The sequence below is a fragment of the Chinchilla lanigera genome, unplaced genomic scaffold (genome assembly GCF_000276665.1).
Source record: "Chinchilla lanigera isolate Chin_1 unplaced genomic scaffold, ChiLan1.0 scaffold00017, whole genome shotgun sequence".
Taxonomy (NCBI): Eukaryota; Metazoa; Chordata; class Mammalia; order Rodentia; family Chinchillidae; genus Chinchilla; species Chinchilla lanigera.
Genome location: NW_004955418.1, coordinates 11,671,825 through 11,685,240, shown reverse-complemented (window position 1 = coordinate 11,685,240; position 13,416 = coordinate 11,671,825). Strand labels below are relative to the sequence as shown.

The following is a 13,416-nucleotide window of genomic DNA, read 5'->3' as shown; positions in this document are numbered from 1 at the left end:
ACTGCAGTATACACCACAGTCAATCATTATAAAGATTTATGATGGGAATTGGCTCCGTTGTGCCCAGACGTCAAAGCTAGCTGTCTGGTGAGTTGCTGTGCTGTAGCTTGATCTATGTTTCTATCAAATATGCTAAGTATAAACTTCATTCATACTGACCACAGAAATACTGCACTACCCCTCCTTAGAAGAGTGTAATTCAATGCTTTAGGACTTACAAGATGTGTTATAATGCTGCATGATAATTCAATATTGGCATTTTTCAGACCAAGGAGGAGGCAGATTAAGTCACCTACTTTTTAGTGTAAACCTATCTTGAAAAAAAAGTTAAGAAAGCAACAAAATCAGTCAGTTCTGTCACAGTACTTGCAATTTTCTCATTTGACAGTTTTTGAACTTCACTTGGCTTTTTTTTTTGGTTTCCTTTTTTCCAAAAGTCTGACTGTATATTTAGAAATGCCTCACTGCACACTACTTTGGCTACACAGGTAGGTAACATTTTAATCATTTTGTTAAATCCTAGCCACTTTGGTTGTGTTATGTTATCAATGATATAAACATTGGAAGGCACAGTGGTAACACTGTGACATTCTAACCTCCTACCTCTGAAAATCCCAAATAGGGTCACAAATGCAATATTCCAAGTCAGAAAAATTCTTGTTGCCATGTATTGGTAATGATGCTTGTAGTATCTACATGTAATGTGACTTTTAAATCCCATGTTTCCAAAAGATTGGAGAAACAACTTTCTGCTTATTTATGAATGAGAAGAAACTTCAGGGTCACATTTCATCTTGCACTGCCCCTCCAGAAGCAGAGTTGGTACCGTAAGTTATGATAATAAACCAGGGAGAAGGATAGAAATAAGACCAACCCACCCCCCGACAAAACCAACAGCAACAACAACAAAAAACAAGGAACCAGGAAATGACAATTCAACTACTGTAAGACAAAGCAAAGAAAAACAATGTAAGATTAGTAGGTCTCAATGAAACTGCAGGCATCAACATAAATGACAAAAAAGACTATTTGCAGAAATAATAGCTGAAAATTTCCCAAGCATGAAAAAAGAATCAGGCATAATTTAAATGAGGCATATAGAACTCCAATTAGCCATAACTAAAATAAATCTACACCCAGAAATATAGTGATCGAGATCCCAGAAATTCAGCCAAAGAATAGAATGTTAAAAGTTATTAGATAAAAGAAACAGATCACCTGTAAAGGAAAGTCCATCAGAATCACATCAGATTTCTCAACACAAACCATCATGTCAAGAAGAGCTGGAAGTGAAGTATTTCAGGACCTGAAAGACAACAACTTCCAACCCAGATTGATGTACCCCATAAACCTATCATCAAAAATTAATGGAGAAATAAAATATTCCCACAATAAAGAGCAACTGAAGAAATTCATGAGCACCAAACCACACTTAAAAATAGGACTGAAAGGTATTCTAGAAAGAGATAAGAATGACCAAAACATTAAGAACAACACCAGAAAGGAACCATCAAGCAGAGCAAACAATTAAACAGAGGGAAAAAAAGGAAAAACTAACAGCAGGAAAATAATATGACAAAGATAAGCCAATACATAACAGTTATAACCATCAATGTAAATGGTCTCAATTTACCAATCAAAGAACAGACTGGCAGAGTGGATCAACAAACAAAATCCAACAATGCACTGTATACAAGAAACACATTTACCTCAAAAGGAAATTCAGACTGAAAATCAAAGGATGGAAAAGCAATATTCCATGTGACAAGAACCCAGAAAAAAGTGTAGCTACTCTATTTGCAGACAGTGTGAACTTCAAACCAAGAATTATCAAAAGAGATATTACTCAGCTATAAAGAAAGATAAACCCAAGGCCTTTATAGGTAAATGGTCACAACTAGAGACTATACTCATAAGTGAAATAAATCAGACCCGCATGTGCAAGCACCTCATTGTTTCACCTGAAACAGGTTGTAAAACCTGAAAGAGTTAATTTAAACTAGGAAGTATGATAGACATTGTGAAATGATAGAAAAACACTCAAGGGTAAAGGGCAACTAGGATGTAGGAAAAGAGGAAAGAAACAGAAATTCTGTATGTATGTATACACAGGATAGTTAACATAGTTGTTCTACTGTCTTCTATTTCTTTGCTGAAAGAAACTGTCAACGAGTCCTTGATTGATCAATATTGCTTGTCTCTATCTGTTTTCATGAGAAACCACTTTGAAGATATCAATATGTAATATAATAAGCATTGTTAATTTCCTACCACTTTGTTTGTAACTCTGTATTGTCTGTACTGTTCTGTTGCTATTTTGTAAAAGGTTGTTGTATGTTAATGTTTTCCTCCTTTTATTTTTAAAATAAAAAAAGAGATGAAGAAGGTCACTATATACTTGTTAGGGGAAAACTTCAAGAGGAAGAGATAACAATCATAAGCATCTATGCACCAAATACAGGAGCAACCAACTATGTCAGACAAATTTTAACAGATTAAAAAATCAAATAAGCAGTAATACAGTCATAACAGGGGACTTTCACACCTGATTTTCACAAAGAGATCAACTAGACAAAAAATCAGGAATTAAAAAACAGAACTAAACCAAACTTGTGAAAAAATAGACTTAGTAGATCTTTACAGAGTGTTCCACCCAACAACAGTAGAATACACATTCTTCTCACCTGCACATGAGACATTCTCTAAAATAGACCATATACTAGCACATAGAACATGCTTAAGTAAATGCAAAGGAATTAAAATTATCCCACGCATACTATCAGATCATAGTGCAATCAAATTGGAAATTATTGACAAAAGAAACCACAAAAACTCCATAAACACATGAAAATTAAATAATACCCTCCTGAACAACCAATGGGTTATAGAGGAAATTCAAAAAGAAATTAAACAATATTTACAATCAAATGAAAATGCAAATACAATTTATCAGAATGTGTGGGACACAAAGAAAGCAGTCCTCTGAGGGAAAGTTATAGCAGTGAATTCCCACATCAGGAAAACAGAGTGAGCACAAATAAATAATCTTAAGCTACACCTCAAGCTTCTAGAAAAAGAAGAGAACTCAAGCCTAGAGCCCAAAGAAGGCAGGAAATTATAAAGCTCAGGGCAGAAATGAATGCAATAGAGACTAAAAGAATAATACAAAGAATTAATGAATCAAAGAGTTGGTTCTTTGAAAGAATAAATAACATTGATAAACCCCTAGCCAACCTTATCAATAAAAGGAGATAAAACACTGAAATTTATGCAATAAGGAATGAGAGGGATGAAATCACTACAGATCCTATAGAAATTCAAAAGATCATCAATGCCCACTTTGAAAATCTTTACTCTCACAGGATGGAAAACACAGAAGAAATGAAGATTCCTAGATACATATAAATTATCTAAGCTGAATGAATCAGAAAAATTCTGAATAACTCAATGTCAGCCAGCAAAACTGAAAATGTAATTTAAAAAACTTGCCCCACAAAGAAAAGCCTAGGTCCTGATGGATTCACTGCTGAATTCTACAAGAAACTTAGAGAAGATTTAATGCCAATTCTTCTCAAATTCTTCAATGAAATTGAAACTAAAGGAATTCTCCCTAACTCATTTCTGGAGGCAAGTAATACCCTGATACTAAAACCAGAGAAAGCCCCAACCAAAAAAGAGAAGTACAAGCCAATCTCCCTGATGAATACAGATGCAAAAATTCTCAACAAAATACTAGCAAACAGAATGTAACAAATCATCCAGAAGATTACCCATCATGACCAAGTGGTATTTATCCCAGGAATGCAAGGATGATTCAACAAATGCAAATCAATTAATGTAATATGTCATATCAATAGAGAAAAAAAAATCACACAATCGTCTCAACTGATGCAGAAAAAGCTATTCTTACAGAAAATAGGAATAAATGGTCTTTATCTCAATCTGATCAAAGCCATCTATTACAAACTAACAGCTAACATCATACTAAATATGAAAGGCAAAAATTGAAAGCTTTCACTTTAAAATCAAGAATAAGACAAGGAGGTCCACTGTCTCCACTCCTATTCAATATAGTTCTGGAAGTATTAGCAGAACAATTACACAAGTGAGAGAAATAAAAGGAATAAAAATAGGAAAGGAAGAAGTGAAATCATCATTATTCACAGATGACATGATACTCTACATAGAGGATCCCAAAAACTCCACCAAAAGGCTTATAAATTTAATAACCTAATTCAACAGCATAGCTGGATACAACAAAGTCAACACTCAAAAATCAATAGCATTCCTGCACACAAACAACAAACGGACTGAGAGAGAAATTAGTGAACCTGCACTTTTCATAGTAACATCTAAAAATTGAAATACTTACCAATCAATCTAACAAAGAAAGTACAAGATCTATAGGGAGAAAATTACAGTACTCTGAAAAAAGAGATCAAAGAAGATTTCAGAAAATGGAAAGACATTCCTTGCTCATGGATAGGAAGAACCAACACTGTGAAAATGGCCATACTCCCAAAACTGTTGTACAGATTCAATTCAGTCCAAATTAAAATACCATTAGCATGCCTCACAGATCTAGAAAAAACATTCGTAAAAGTCACCTGGAACCGGAAGAGGCCTAAAATAGCAAAAGCAATCTTGGGAAACAAAGGCAACGCTGAAGACATCACAATTCCTGACTTGAAGTTATACTACAAAGCAACTGTGATAAAATCAGCATGATACTAGCCAAAAAGAAACAGACCTGAAGATCAATAAAACAAATTAAAAGATGCAGACACAACTACAAACACACTCAGCCACCTTATCTTTGACAAAGTGGCCAAACATTTTCACTGGAAGAAAGATAGCTTCTTTAATAAGTGGTGCTGGAAAAAGTTGCTCTCCACATGATGAATACTAAAGCTAGATCCATGTCTATCACCATGCACATAATTCAAGTCAAAATTTATCAACGCTGTAAATATTAAAACAGAAACACAAAATCTACTTGAAGAAAAAGTAGCTAGAAATCTTGAAAACATAGGGGTAGTCAGAGAGTTCTTGAACAAAAACTGAACTGCATGGGAAATACCTCAAAGAATCAACAACTGGGTTCTCCTCTTATTGAAAACATTTGCACATCAAAAGAAATCACCAACAGAGTAAAAAGAAAATCCATGAATTGGGTAAAAATTTTAGCCAATTTTCCCTTAAACAAAGGACTTCTATCTAGAACATATAAAGAATTTTTTTAAAAATCAGGCCCCCAATATTCAAAGACTCAATCTAAAAATGGACATCTGAGATGAATACGTATTTCTCAGATGAAGAAATACTAATGGTATAAATAAATACCTGAAAAAATGTTCAACATCCTTGGTCATTTGAGAAATGCAAATAAAAACAACATTGAGATTCCATCTCACCCCAGTAAGAATGGCTACCATCAATAAATCAACCAACAACAAATGCTGGAGAGGTTGTGGGGAAAAAATACTCTTCTCCACTGTTGGTGGGAGTGTAGATTGGTGAAACTACTGTGGAAATCAGTACGGAGATTTCTCAAAAATCTAGATTTAGGGGTTTCATTCAACCCTGCTACTCCTCTCCTCGGAATTTTCCCAGAAGAATTGAAATCATCATACCACAATGATACATGTGCACCCATGTTCATAGGAGTGAAAAATCTTGGAAACAACTCAAATGCCCATCAACTTAGAATGGATAAAAAAGATGTGGTATTTTCATACAATGGAGTATTATTCAGCTATAAGAAATATAAACTTGAGCTTCCTATAGGTAAATGGATGCAAACAGAGACCCTATTCATAAGAGAAATAAATTGGACCCACGTGTGTAAACATCGTATTGTCTCCCTAGAGTAAAAACCTGAAAGAGTAAATAAAACCCAAAATGTGAAATAGATATTAAAATAGATATTAAGACAGGGGAAGAAATTGCTCAAAAGAAGAAACAACTGGGATGAGGGAAAGAAGAAAAACAAAGAAAGAAGGAAGGGAAAAAGAGAAAAAAATATGTATGTATTCACAGAAGGATAGCTGGAATAATTATATTGCTGATGTATAATGGTTTATTGAAAGGAACAGTTAATGCTTTATTGTTTTAATTTTTATTTTTTGAACAATATTGAATGCTTACATCTGGTAATCTGAACAACTAATTTGAAGACAACAATATGCAATATAACAACAATTGTTCAATTCCTATCATCTTGTTTGGTGAAACTGTATGGTGCATAATTTTTTTGTTTTTACTTTTTATTCTTTTTAATGATTTAATCAATCTTGCATTCTTACATCTGATAATCTAACCAACTTCAATGAAGATAAAAATATGTAATATAACAACCACTGCTAATCCTTATCATTTTGTTCTCAAGCCATGTATCATTCTTATTTGTTTTTGTTTTGTTTTATTTTTGTTTATGTTGTTGGCATTCTGCTATTGTCCTTTTTATTCTCTTTGAAATAAAATTTTAAAAAAATTTAAAAATGGAGAAATGAAAAAAAGGAAAAGATTCACATTTACAGTAAAATCTTTTAAAAAGTTAATCAGTACTATTTTTTTACAGGAGAAAAAAGTCTGAAATGAACAAAAGCTCAGAATAGTCACTAAATTATATATATATATATATATATATATTTGTCATAGGTCTATAAGATCCATCTATTGCTCCTACCCTAAGGAATGGCTAATGTCATCACCCCGTTGTCATCAGGACATTTGTTGGTTTTGTTATTAGGGCAGCCAAGCTTCCCCTGTTCAGTATCCAATAATTATAAACACTAGCTGACTTAAATACCAACAAAATTGTTCACGTAGTTTTCTTCAACAGTACACTTTTCCATCATTGCAAGTTTGCCATTTTTTAAATTTGGTATTTTTTTTTCAGACTTGTATTTTTTTTATTGTATTTTTTTTTCCAAAAAAAGTTTAGGTGCAAATGCATTGTTCCACAGTGTGGAAAGATTGCCATTCAATCTCTGGCCTTTGTTTCAGCCTGTACATACTGCTTTGCACATTCTGAATGATATGTTAAAGAAAGTCATCCCTCAAGTTGCATTTGCTTTTTTCCCTTTTTGTTTGTCTTTCTGTTTTTTGATAATTGGGACATCTTCGATTCATAACTACACAGATGTGTGATGTTACAAAAAAGGGGGTTAAGGAGAAGTGTTTGTGTGTGTTTAAAATAATACTGCTGCTTAGGAAGTGGTCTCTTGTTTTAATGAAGCATTGTGGCAACTTGGACCCTTTCACATCTGTCCCATGAGATTTGATGTGTCTCCCATTCCAGGGTGCAGGCCAGCCCAGGAGAGAGAGAGGCTCTGAGGACATCTTCTCATCCTCCCTTCTTTTTAGACAAGCTGCTTTTAGATTCAGAGTTCCTTCTCGGACTTGCTGCTCCAAGCTGAGGATGATGGCCTCCTGGTGGAGGATCAGGAGCTTGGTCTTGGACTTGTCACCCTTGAGGTGAAGCTGTACCATGTGCCCACGCTCCTTGAAACCCTCATTGATGTCTCAGACCCACAGGTGTTCATGGGCGTTGTTGGCCATCCTAGGCTCCTCCCTCTCTGCCTTCTGCTCCGATGTCAGGTCCTCATCATCGTTATTGCTGGTAACTGATTTGATGTCCTTCCTGTCGTCATCTAATTTCTTGTTCTCAGATTTCATGTCTTACAGGTTCTTATCACCCTCATCATCGGATTCGATCTCAGAGCTGCCCCTGTAGTCCTGGTGGCATGCCTCTGTAAGGGTCCCTGGCGTGGGCTCAGGTCAGGGGAAGCTGCAGACTGGACAGGAACCTGTGGAACTGGAACACGGTTTGGTGGGAGAGAATGGCTGCCTCTGAAGGCCATGCCATCTTCACGATGAGCCCCAACCATAAGCCAATTTCTGTTGGCTGAAAGAAGGCCAGTTCCACACCCTGAGCCCACGCCACCCATTGTTTCACTATGAGAGCGTCCGATGATCCCACACATGTCCCCACGCCCATCAGGCATAGCTGCGGATGGGCCTACTGCATGACTCCAGAGAATGTGCATTGCATTATCCAGTCTTTCCAAACTATCTTCAGTTTGGCTTTGCAAGGGCCCAACTATAAGGGCCTTTGATAATTGGCAGATGGTGAGGCCTGTCCTCCAGTTCTTGACCTAACAGCTGTGCCTGCCAAAAGAGAATGGGGAGCCAATAGGAGTGGAAGGGTTTGATGAAAAGCTGTTGCTACTGTGACCTGGGGAACAGATCAAAGCAAGTGCTTTCCCCAGAGCTTCTCCCACGTGGGAGCTGCCTGCTGCGCCACTCCCTCTACTTGCCATTATACCATCTGTCCCGTTGGCAGGAGGTTACAGGAGGAAGTGCTGTAGCGGTTTGTGCCACCATGATGGAAAGTAAACATCAGAAGAAGACTGGAACGGACATCCGCTGAGGAGTGTGATGGATAGCTCAGACGTTCATGTGGATGCAGGTTGCAGTGGCCTCTGGACTGTGGAATGTGAGAAGAATTGCCCCACATTCTTGTGTAGCCAGGCTGATTCCTCCCACTGGAGGAGCTCAAGGGTCACTGCTGAGATGACCGTCTTGCATGAGGAAGGAGCTAGGCAAAGTGCTGGCTGCCGGCTTTGAGAATGGGTAGCCTGGCCAGTCCCTACTGTAGTTGGCAGTGCTTGCTGATGGAGCATAGACTAAAGATAGCAAACCTGGAGGAACTTTCCAGAGTTTGTCTGTACCTCCATGGCGCTACTGTGAAGAGGCCTTTATAGGGAGTTATTGCTAGAGTATTGATAGTACTGGAGCCAGGTTTGGTGGGCAGAAGTGTTCTTGGGTTGCCCATATCCATGTCCCCTCCAAGGAGACTCTGCTGGTGACAACACTATAGGTTTGATTCGCTCCCATCAAATGAGTATGAGCCCCTTTCTGTTCTACTTTGTATTCTGGAATTGACAAAAGGTACAAAGAGATTGTTGTGTGACTCAGGGTTCCTGCTGGTTGTATGATCTTAGGGAGTCCCATCTCCATAGTTCCTGGATGGGCTTGGATGTCCTCCATTCCCCCAGGACCCTGAGCTACTTCTGTCTTCTACATCTGCTCAACATGCCTCTCTTGGAGATGCTTGTAAATTTCCTTCCTTTACTCAACAAGCTGGCAAACTGTCATCATGTCCTTAAGGCAATAATATCCTGTTGATTTCTGGGTAGATTTGTTTTGAATCTGGGCTAGATTTTTGACTTGGGAAATTTTGAAACTTTGTGCTTTCTCCCCTGGATTCTTGCCACTGTTGTGGGACCATGACTGGTGAATATGACACATGTACGAGATGAAATATTAGCCAGAGTGCCCAAGCTTATACCCAAGCAACTTTAGAAGCACCTTAATGATCAGTATTTCAACTGGCTAGGTTGTGTTTAATTTTGCATTATCATAAACAACACTGAAGGATACATGATTATACATATGATACTCTTCCAAAGAGTGGTGTATCTTCAGGGTTATTTACCTAAAGAAGAATTCCCAAATCAGTGTTCAGCTATGTTTTACATTCTGAGGAATATTGACAAATGATTCTCCATAGATGCAGTATCCAATTACTGCATCTCCGTTAGCAATATTTAACTGTGAGAACTTTTTTTATAATCTTGCAATTTAAAAGTGGAATGTGTAATAACAAAAAGCTGGAGACAATATTAAGATACAATCAACTGCAAGTAACTGAAACACAGTTTCACTCTAATAAATACACAAAAATAATTCTAGCAATTAAAGAAAAAGATTGAAAATTATGGAGGCTGTGTTGGTTTGCAGATTATTGCAAGGGGAAACAATATATAATACAGGATACATAGTTTATAAGATTATTTATAATAGTCACTCAAAGAATCATATATAAGAGAGTGCAGGAAATCTGTCCACACACTAAGACCAAGGAATCTAGCCTTAAGGCCTGGATCCCACAGAAATATCTTGCATGAGTCCAGCTGAAGACCTAGAGCTCATAACAATGCCTCCCACAAGTCCAACTGGAGGCCCAGAGCCCATAACAATATCTCATGCAGGCCTGTTTTACAGATCTGTGCTGGGAAGGCCCAAAGGTCAGTGGTGGAATCTAGGAAGTCTGTACCAGCAGGATGAAGGATCTGTGCTAGAAGGCTGAGGGATCTACACTAGAGTCAGGAAGCGATGTGCAAAGTAAGAACCAGAGCTCCCCTGAAAAGTACTACAGCCATCGTCAGCAACGGTGAGGACCCAAGCTCTTCCAGTGGTGAAGACAGATGAATTCCCATTAGGGAAGCCAAAGCAGCAAGCTTCTCCTGGAGATGGGCAGTGCACCATCTTCCCCTCCAGAACCAGGAAGCAATGCTCAAAGTGAGGACCAGAGCTCCCCCAATGTGAACCAAAACTATTCTCAGTGCCAACAAGGTCCCGAGCTCTTCGGAGATTGAAAACAACGAAATTCATCAGGAAAGCCAGCATGACAAGCTCCTCCAACAGAACCAACAGCTCCTACAGCTTCTACCAGCTCCTAATAGCCTTTCTCAGCTCCCAACAGCCTCTCTTCTTCTCCAGTTCTGCCTCTTACACTGCTGGCAACAATCTCCAGGTGGGCCTCCCACACCCAGCACCACACTTACTCAGTTCAGCTGAGTGTTATAAGTTGACCACTAGTTGTCAAACCACTGCAGAGGCCTGAAGAAATGTACGCAGAACATGAGGAAGCTCTGTTGTCTGCAGAGACTTGAATTAGGCAGTCCATGCAATATAGATTACCTCTTTGTATCTCTTCACTTTTCCTCAGAATCCTTCCTTCTCTCTGAGATCTCCCTGGGTTATAGGCATGATTGTGAGCATCCTTGAAATCACATCCTCTCAGAGTACATCTCGAGAGGTAAGAAATCATTTCCATGAGCAGCAACAGAAAATTTACCAGGGAAGGAACCGAGTTAGCCTGGTCTGTGTACCTTGCCTCATGCTTGGCAAATCCATGTGGACTGCACTGTGAGGTACGAGCTCTTGTCATCCTTCTGTCACAGCTCTCCTGGACAGCAGGAACTGCCGCCACCATAGGGGTGTTCTTCTTTGTTCATGAGTAGTTGCAACTTGTCCTTCACATCACACTGTATATGTGAGACCAATGTCCTTAAAATCTGGCTCTCGAAAGAGCAGAAATTATTCATTATTTTATGTGAAGAAGAGCAGGAAGAGAAAGAAGCACAGGAGGAGAAGGAAGAGAGAAAGGACAGTAAATTGCTATCAGTAAGTGGAGGAAAAACTGAAGAAAGGAAAGAAATAGTAGAGGACAAGTCAGACTAACTAAAAGTTTCTAAGGTAGCAAAGGAAAAAATAGGAATTGTCAACAAATTAAAACTGCATGCCTGCCTCTGAGCTTTGTACTTTGGCAAAAAATTGTATGTCCATGGAAAATTTTGACTACACTTTGAAAAGCATGCCTTTAAATTAAAACACACCACTTATTTGGAAGAATAGGAATAAGATTTTACTAAAATATCTTTTGACTATTGCTGTCTGACTGGATACAATTGAAAATGGTTATTATCTTATAAGTGCTTCATAATGTGTAATAAAATGTTCTCTGAGCTTCAACCACATCAGCATAAGTCAATGCATCTCTTAGCTACAAAGCACATGTTATACTCTGTTTTAAAATTCAAGATGCAGGGTTAAAGGGAGGGGAGGGTAATGGGCAAAAAGAAGGAGCAAGGTATACAGGTATAGGTACAAATTCCCTATGCTGAATGTGATCATTATGGATATCCAAAATGTACCAATAAAAGAGCATTAAAAATAAAATTAGTAGGCAAAGTCTTCTTTTAATTGAACTCAGAAACTTGTGCTTGCCAGGCAGAAGCTTGTGCCGCTGAGCTACCTCCCTGACCCAGTAGGCAAAATCTTAAGGAGAAACAGGATATAGGCACAGTGCTGAAGTATCTCTTCAAGATTTCTACTCATAAAACAGAGACAAATAGGACCTTTCTAGTGGAGATGACTGGCAGGTGCTGACTTGACCGAGTAACCAAGGCTCACATCAGCAGCAGTTGGACTCATCCACACCATGGACCACCTGGCAGGATGCTCTGGGCTTGAGACAGTGTCCCATCTGTGGCTTTCTCTCTTTCATCACCTCACTCTAGAGATGAGAAAACACCAGAAAGACTTAAACAGGGACTTCTGCAAAATAACTGGCTAGTGGTCTCTAAGTGTTCAGATCGTAAGGAGAGACCAAGGAGCTGTCACAAGCAAAGGGAACCAAGGGAACACAAAACCTGCCATAATAGGGGATTCAGGGCTGGTCCTTGAACACAATAGGGACATCAAAGAAAAAAACAGATTAAATTTAAATAAATTATAGGCACACCTATAATCCCAGTCCTCAAGAGGCCGAGGCAGGAAGATTGCCTTGAGTTTGCAGCCAGCCTGAGCTACATAAGCTAGTTGAAGGCCAGCCTGTACTACATAGTGAGACCCTGTCCAAAAAAAAAAAAAAAAAAAACCATAAAAATAAATAAATAAATAAGGTCTATAGTTGATTAATTGCTTTGTAAAAATAAATAAATTAAACTAAAAATGGAGGAAGAATTGGTTTGTAGAGCTGAATTTTTTTCATAAGGCCATGCGAAAGCATGACAGCATGGAAACCAGCTATCCTTGTCAGTTAAATCAATGATAAAGTCACCAAAAGAGGTTGAAATAGGCTATCACTTAACTGATTTTAATTTCTCTTCTCAATGAGCTCTATAAGAAATTAGCAAACACATACCTATTTGGTGGCTAATGGAAACTCATTTTCCATAATTATAAATATGTTATAGAAGGGAGATTGGGAATCCATGTGGGTTTTTTGACATAATGAGGTATGAAATACTTATGTGCATATGTACTTTGAAACACATTGTGGTAAGATATTTGTCGGAACATTCTTTTCTGAACAGTAAGCTTACTCTTAAAATAAGGTTTGCATCAATATACTCTGCAGAAATGCGGCACTGTTTCCCTTCATCTAGTTGCAGAACTCCTAAATCTGACCATCTCTGCCCATTGCTGTGGGACTATCACTTGATAGGCACAGTCTTCAATTTCCCAGAATGATTGTGCATTTCTTGTGCATTACAAAAATATCTTCCATTTTCCTGTAAAATGTCTTGCAGAGAAACATAAGGCATGTTTAATCCATATTTGTACACTTAATATGGCTGAACACAAGATGGCATAGATCATCTACAATGTGATTTCTTTCTGATTTTCAGATTTTTTCAGGCCTCTCCGCCCTTGACCCTCCTTTAAAATTATCTAAATATACTTTTCCTGACCCCAATCTTGGCCAAAGTCTACAGGAGGGCATAATGATATATGTGTTTGTTTCTTTTTTGCTTCTTTTTTTGTAAGTTTCATATTTAA

The 13,416-nt window shown here is 37.9% G+C and overlaps 1 pseudogene; it reads right to left on the bottom strand.

Moving 5' to 3' along the window:
* Positions 1 to 7,220: 7,220 nt before the first annotated feature.
* Positions 7,221 to 8,860, bottom strand: LOC102006348 (annotated as a pseudogene).
* Between the last annotated feature and the right edge of the window lie 4,556 nt (positions 8,861 to 13,416).